The sequence below is a fragment of the Galeopterus variegatus genome, unplaced genomic scaffold, assembly GCF_000696425.1.
Source record: "Galeopterus variegatus unplaced genomic scaffold, G_variegatus-3.0.2 Scaffold2321, whole genome shotgun sequence".
NCBI classification, from domain to species: Eukaryota; Metazoa; Chordata; class Mammalia; order Dermoptera; family Cynocephalidae; genus Galeopterus; species Galeopterus variegatus.
In genome coordinates this window covers 134,304-141,194 of record NW_007728432.1, presented here as the reverse complement: position 1 = coordinate 141,194, position 6,891 = coordinate 134,304, and the positions used below count along the sequence as shown (strand labels likewise).

General features: G+C 34.9%; 1 protein-coding gene across 5 annotated transcripts in view; it reads right to left on the bottom strand.

Moving 5' to 3' along the window:
* ZFAND6 (zinc finger, AN1-type domain 6) overlaps nucleotides 1–6,891 on the bottom strand; it is a 77,380-nt gene that overhangs the window by 62,335 nt on the left and 8,154 nt on the right. For 2 of the 5 annotated variants that reach the window (XM_008581304.1, XM_008581306.1), the window contains exon 1: nucleotides 1,137–1,223. The exons of the other annotated variants lie outside the window; for them this stretch is intronic. The gene's annotated coding sequence lies outside the window, so the exon portion shown is untranslated. Of the gene's footprint in view, nucleotides 1–1,136; nucleotides 1,224–6,891 lie in introns of those variants that run through there. 5 annotated transcript variants of the gene reach the window in all.

Genomic DNA, 6,891 nt, shown 5'->3' with positions numbered 1-6,891 from the left:
AAAAAATACAAAACTGCATTTGCTTACAATTATTGGAAAAATGCAAAAATATAAGATCCAGAAGGAAAGAGGAAAAGAACGAGACCACCATAACAATGATCTTCTTTTGAGTATATATAGTTGACTTTTCTTGATTTTATTGTTATAATATTATTTAAGCAATAGATATAGAAGACATTAATTTTAAAACTTCTGCATGATCTGGAACAAGTAGCATAGCAAATACAAATACACCAGCTGAAAATGCTTAGCTGTATTTGTATCGATTACTGAAATGAACTTTTATATCTTAATTTCTATGAGAGCAAAGAGCAACAATATAAAGAAAACAATCTTAAAGAAAAATTCTGGTACTGAAACACTGCAATTATTTCATAAGAAACATTAATAGATTCATAGATACTTTTAAAATAAAAAGTTTTGGTGGCCTATCTATCTATAGCTTTTCAAAATATAAATCCATTCATTTCCTGTTTCAAAGCGGTGTTAATTACTTATCTCCACCTTTGAAAGAAGAGTTTGAATGAAGCAAGAAAAAGCAGTTTTACTTTGTTCTATATAAGACAAATCAATGTCCTTTCAAAAAACAAAGCCAAAACTATGAGCACATTAAAAATGCCAACATATTTATAAATTTAAAATATACTGAAGTCAAAAAGGGGGTTTGTGCGCTAGGGGTAAAAAAGAAAATTAAACAGTTGGGATTTCAATTATTTAAAAAAAACAAATTTAAGCCTACCACATTTATCTGTCTTTTAACAACTTAATATATTAAGTTTAAGGAAAATGACATATCAAATAGACCTCCTCAACATGTCATTTATAAAAACTGACAAATGACTGCTCAAACATCCAATCCAAGAGAAAAGGCTGTGACTGGAGATAATTTTAATTCAAACATTTTTTAATGACACTCAAATTCTGAACTAAAAATAATGATTAAAAAAAGTCAAGTTTGATTCTCTGAACACCTATTTCCTGTCCAAACAGCCCTTTTGTTCTGCTTCCCTGCTTAAATGTAATATTCAGTTTGCATCAGAAAACAGAAACGGTGACAAAACCTAACACGCCCAGAAGCATAAAGGAGCAAAAGTATAAAATAAAGGATCATTAAAAGATTAGAACAAAAATCCTACCAACAAAACCTCCACAATTTTCTGTTTGCTTCACCTCAGATTAACTTCACTTGAAGCTGTACTCCAAAGCAACCAAACCTGAACACCAAGCTCCACCTTCTCCAATTCTAGTGGCTGAAGAGTAAAATCTCCTCCCTGTTAGTGAAACTGATAATTGTGATTGGATACGGCTAATATCCATTATTTTAAAGAACTTTTCCTCGCTAGCAGGTTAGGTTAAACACACTAAAACCCCCTGGATAAGCTGGTTTCTTAAAGAAACAGTAGGTAATGTTTCAGTTTGCCCATCACATACTATTTGCTTACTCTTTTGCCTAGGTAAAAAACAAATAAACTAAGTAACATCAATGAAAATCTCAGAGGAGAAGCTATAATTCAAAGTTCAGGGATCAACTGTTTAAAATACAATGCTTTTAACCTAAATCATTTGCTATTTTTACAGAGCCATGAAGGTGAAGTTATGCTTCAAAAAGGTAGATTATTAAAAATAGAGTTCACATTTTATTTGAAAATTTTAAAATGGCAACAGAAAATCCATTACAAAACTTGCTAAGAGGAACAAAACCATGTTTTCTCTAAGATGTAAAGAGAACATAACGTAAGTGGAAATATACAGCACTAAAATCCTGAGTGCAAAAGATTCATTTCTAAGCTATCTATGAAATTGACTGACACTTATGTTCTCAATATCACAATAGAGTAAAATTTTGTGACATCAAAGATTGATATTTCTACTTAAAACTGAAGAAAAAATTGGGCAGAAGTATTATTTCCAGGCCGGCCCGTGGCTCACTCGGTAGAGTGCGGTGCTGATAACACCAAGGCCACGGGTTCGGATCCTATATAGGGATGGCCGGTTTGCTCACTGGGTGAGTGTGGTGCTGACAACACCAAGTCAAGGGTTAAGATCCCCGTACCAGTCAACTTTAAAAAAAAAAAAAAGAAGTATTATTTCCAGGCCGGCCCGTGGCTCACTCGGTAGAGTGCGGTGCTGATAACACCAAGGCCACGGGTTCGGATCCTATATAGGGATGGCCGGTTTGCTCACTGGGTGAGTGTGGTGCTGACAACACCAAGTCAAGGGTTAAGATCCCCGTACCAGTCAACTTTAAAAAAAAAAAAAAGTATTATTTCCATACTACCACATTTCAGAGGTCTGACGTAGTGTGAGTGTTCTGCCAAGGCTAATGCTTATCCGTTGCAAACAGAGATCTAAAAGAAAAAGGCAACTTGTTCTAATGACATGTTCAGGTACAAAGTTTAGGAAGTTTTTTTTTAAATTGTTGTTTTTTAAAAAAAGAATGAAAACTTTTTTGCACCCTCCTTGAGTATTCAAGGTGACATGGGTATCTTAAGGTGCAGCTCAAGGGTCTATTCCTCTTAAATACTCACTAAGCTTCATTAAATGATATTTTTACTACAGACATTTTAAAGATATACTATACAGGCACTCTGATTTTTAAACAAAAAAGACCTACTGTCACTTTGTAATATTACTAAGTTTGCTATATTTTACGATATAAGTTTATACTATGTTTTAATTAGAGCTGCTTATGTTTTAGTAGCTTGACCCAAACATTACTGACAATATTATCTAATTCAATAACACTGAATGTCTTTAGTAAAGTATAATTTTTATCTCTACTAAAAATTTTGATTGATTCACAAAAATAAATTCAAAACTAAAGCAAATTAGAGTGGTTTCTTCTTAAAATATGCTTTTAATAAGATTACATATTAAATAATTTGAAAACTGTAAGTTTAAATTGAAAAGTCCAAAATCTTCAACCATTTTTCTTCAAAAAATACTCTTATTAGAACACAAAGCCAACAAAATTATTTTGAATACAAAGAGAAGTCTTTGTAACAACCTGAAAATTCACATAATTGCAATGACATGAATATGGAGCAATACCCTGCTGAAGCTCAAACAGCTGCATAATCTATTATGCCCTTTAAGTGGACAAATTGAAAGAGCCAATTCACAGAGGTCTAGTCCCAAGATCCTTTGCAAGGATTCACTGCTTTGAATGCCCAGTACTTTGTGAGTCAAGTTCAGGCTTTCTTCCCACTGTGTGGACACTCCTGCAGAAGAACACTGGAAGCAGAAGAGGTATAAGAGCAATCAGCAGAAAGAATCCATAATTTGAGTTACAGCATAAGACTTGATGGAAACATTGTAGATGGCCAAAAATTTTACAGGGTTATATAAAAAGAGATGGCAAATATTTTAATCTTAAAATTTGGCAACCATAAAATTAGTAGACAGTTATGGGAACCAAATAAAGCTTTGCTCTGACACCAATTTTTCACTTCAAAGTTAATTATTTATATGAAACAGACACAAATCATACACTAACATAACACCAAGACCACTCTCTTATCTATAACCAAGAGAAAAGAAAAGAGATGTAGACTTAGTGATTCTAGATTGTTCACAGATCTCCAGGACCTACCAGAAAAACTTCAAGGTGATGATTATCATTTATGTGACACACAGGTTAAAATTAAGGATATTTTATTCCATTTCTAAATAAGCAGCTCAAGAAAATGGCAACAAAATAAATAAAAGGAAAGCAATATCACAACCATAAAACTTATAACTGAGAATACATGAAAACAATATTGCTTCACAGGAACAAGGAGCCTGCAAAAACTCCAGGGCTCCCTGATTGCATGTGACAATACCACTTTTTTTTTTTTTTTTTAAAGATGACCGGTAAGGGGATCTCAACCCTTGGGTTGGGGTTGTCAGGACCTACCAGAAAAACTTCAAGGTGATGATTATCATTTATGTGACACACAGGTTAAAATTAAGGATATTTTATTCCATTTCTAAATAAGCAGCTCAAGAAAATGGCAACAAAATAAATAAAAGGAAAGCAATATCACAACCATAAAACTTATAACTGAGAATACATGAAAACAATATTGCTTCACAGGAACAAGGAGCCTGCAAAAACTCCAGGGCTCCCTGATTGCATGTGACAATACCACTTTTTTTTTTTTTTTTTAAAGATGACCGGTAAGGGGATCTCAACCCTTGGGTTGGTGTTGTCAGCACCACGCTCAGCCAGTGAGCAAACCGGCCATCCCTATATAGGATCCGAACCCGCGGCCTTGGTGTTATCAGCACTGCACTCTACCGAGTGAGCCACAGGCCGGCCCTGACAATACCACTTTTTGAATATCAAGTATTCAAAGGATGTATTATATATTCTTTGTGGGAGTCTAGAGATTTCCCTCAAACCTATCAGCTAAAAATAATTTAGAAGAGAACAAGCCACTGAACAACTTGGTCCCAAATCACTGATTAAAAAGACCCTGTATAAAGAATCAACACCTAGATTATTAGGAACCACTTTTGATAGAGTACATACACAGCAGGGCAAAAACTTTCTTGGAATTTTAAAGGACTGAGAATAGCTCAAACTGCTCTTCCTCCGAAAGAAATTAATCCTGGGCATTCCTCTGGGCACTATTGGTAGTTGATGCAGTTTTGATGAAAGGACCACCCTGACATTAGCAAAACATACCTGGCATCACTAAGGATAAAGTCTGACAACCACCATCCAAAGGAGAATAAAAAATAACTTAAAAAAATGCTTCCTTGGGGCCGAGCCCATGGCGCACTCGGGAGAGTGCGGCGCTGGGAGTGCAGCAGCGCTCCCGCCGCGGGTTCAGATCCTATATAGGGATGACCGGTGCACTCACAGCGCTCACTGCCTGAGCGCGGTGCGGCCGGTCTCAAAAAAGGACCAAAAAAAAAAAAGCTTCCTTGGCAAATACACATTGCTTACAAAAGTGAGGTATGCATTTGAGTCTGCAACTCCTGGTGTATATCTTCTAATTTAAGGGAAAATAAATACATAAGGTTTCGTATGGGGAGTTTGGGAGGGTGGTAATGACCCATTTAGCGAAACACTGAACACAAAGGAAACATTAAGGAAACATACAGATAAGAAAGCATAACCAAGCTGATAAGAAGAGATATTTTTCTAGAAGAGACAGTAAGTAGCTTTGTTTTATGTCTAACGGAATAAACAAAGTCACCAATAAAGGCAAATTAAAAAGAAACAGAGATCATGACAGTGAAACTAAAGGAAAAAGTATTCATAATCCTCAACTACTAAGATTTAATAGTCATAAATTTTCATGTGCCAATTAACATACTATATAGATCATTGAGTAAAACTGCTACACGTAAAAAAACAGAAAATAGATTGGCAGACTTTAAGGTCTCTCCTTAGCAGCCTAAACCAGAAAAAAAAAAAAGATTAAAAGATGAAGGTTAATTTTTATATAGCTATCAAAGGAAAGGCTTCTTTTCATGACAGATAATTTTTTAAAAATTAGAGTCGCAAAGAAAAAAAAAAATTCTGAAAAGCAAAAGTTAAATAGCAACATTCTCTGTTAATTATACAATAACATTCAGAGTTAACAGAGTCAATTTATTCACTCACCCAGTCTTTCCGAACACGTAATATGGGCTGGGCACTATTAGCTGCTGCAAATACTGTGGTAAACAAAATAGACAGTCCCTACCATTACAGAAACATGGTCTAGAGTCAGATCAGCACTGTCCCGTAGAAATATAACGAAAGCCACATGTGAGTTTTAATTTTCTAATAGTCACATTAAAACATTAAAAAAGACAGATAAAATTAGTTGTAATAATATATTTTATTTAGCACAGTACCTGCAAAATAACATTACTTCAATATGCAATCAATATTTTAAAAATTGAGAAAGTTTCACTCTGGTTCATACTAGAAATCAAGTTCATATTTCATCCTTATACCACATCTCATTTCGGACTTGCCACATTTCAATAGCCATAGGTGGCTATTTAAATTTAAATAAAATCTGGTAGCTATTAGCCACATGATTATAAATTAAGACAAAGTTTTAACACTGCAGAAGATCTATATCTCTGCTATCCAATACAATAGCCACTAGTCGCATGTGGCTAAGGAGCACCTGAAATGTGACTAATATGAATGAGGAACTAAATTTTTAATATTATTTAATTTTAATTCATTTAAATAGCCACAAGTGGCTGGTAGCTACCAGACTGTAAAGCACAGTTCTGGATGAAGTAAGACACTAAAACAAATCACACACATTTAATGAGCTGCAGTTGTTACAAATGTTTACAGAAGCGATGCCCAATATGAAATGAGCCTGTACAGGACCTAACCCACTTTGTAGCATCAAGAAAGGATTCCTCAAGGATACTGCAATTAAGCAAAAGAACAGCATGCGCAAAGGTCTTGAGCAGAGAAAACTGAAAATACAGTAGAAAGCACCAGTGGACAAAACAATATAGGCTATTTATTTGTAGGAGACTGATTTGGATCACAGAATCTAAACTGCATAGGAAGGCAGAGGGCGTGGTGGAAGCAGCCCTACCACATGGAAATAATAAGTCTCCCAAATAAGTCTTGAAATAAAGCTTGTCACACCCTCCTCACTCAGTAAATTCTAGTCATTCCAATCTTCTGTCAAATTCTAAATCAAGTCAAGCACTTTGCGTACCCTTTGTGCTAGCAGTTCCCTGCACTTGGAAACTTCCTCCAGCTAGTCCTTGATCTTAGAACTCAGAATCACACAGTTCCGAATTTTCTAAACAGGAAAAGCTTTGGGGCAGTAATTCGGTTGAAAGGTGTGGGAATGGCTCAAAACTGCCTGCAAAGCAATTTTTCACAAAAATTTTTTTTTTAACAAAAAACTTAGTCATAATTTTAAAAAATGT